Source organism: Pyrgilauda ruficollis, unplaced genomic scaffold (assembly GCF_017590135.1).
Source record: "Pyrgilauda ruficollis isolate IOZ18807 unplaced genomic scaffold, ASM1759013v1 scaffold21266, whole genome shotgun sequence".
NCBI lineage: Eukaryota > Metazoa > Chordata > Aves > Passeriformes > Passeridae > Pyrgilauda > Pyrgilauda ruficollis.
The window spans coordinates 1-238 of record NW_024520614.1 but is presented as its reverse complement, the minus strand read 5'-3'; the positions used below and the strand labels follow the sequence as shown (position 1 = coordinate 238).

The following is a 238-nucleotide window of genomic DNA, read 5'->3' as shown; positions in this document are numbered from 1 at the left end:
CCGAGCCGGGAGGAGCCAGACTGGGGGAAAAAAATTAATAAAAACCGAGAAAAAATAGGAAAAAAATGATGCGCCCAACGTGGGGCTCGAACCCACGACCCTGGGATTAAGAGTCCCATGCTCTACCGACTGAGCTAGCCGGGCGCCATGCTCACCCAGCGGCCGCAGCAGGTGTCGACACCGCCCCACCGGCAGTGAGTGTTCCCTCCTTCGGCCGCCAGAGGGCGCGTGCCCGGCT

At 60.9% G+C, this 238-nt stretch overlaps 1 non-coding gene across 1 annotated transcript; it reads right to left on the bottom strand.

Moving 5' to 3' along the window:
• Nucleotides 1–71: 71 nt before the first annotated feature.
• Nucleotides 72–144, bottom strand: TRNAK-CUU. The gene has a single exon. It is a non-coding gene; the product is annotated as a tRNA-Lys (tRNA).
• Nucleotides 145–238: the final 94 nt, after the last annotated feature.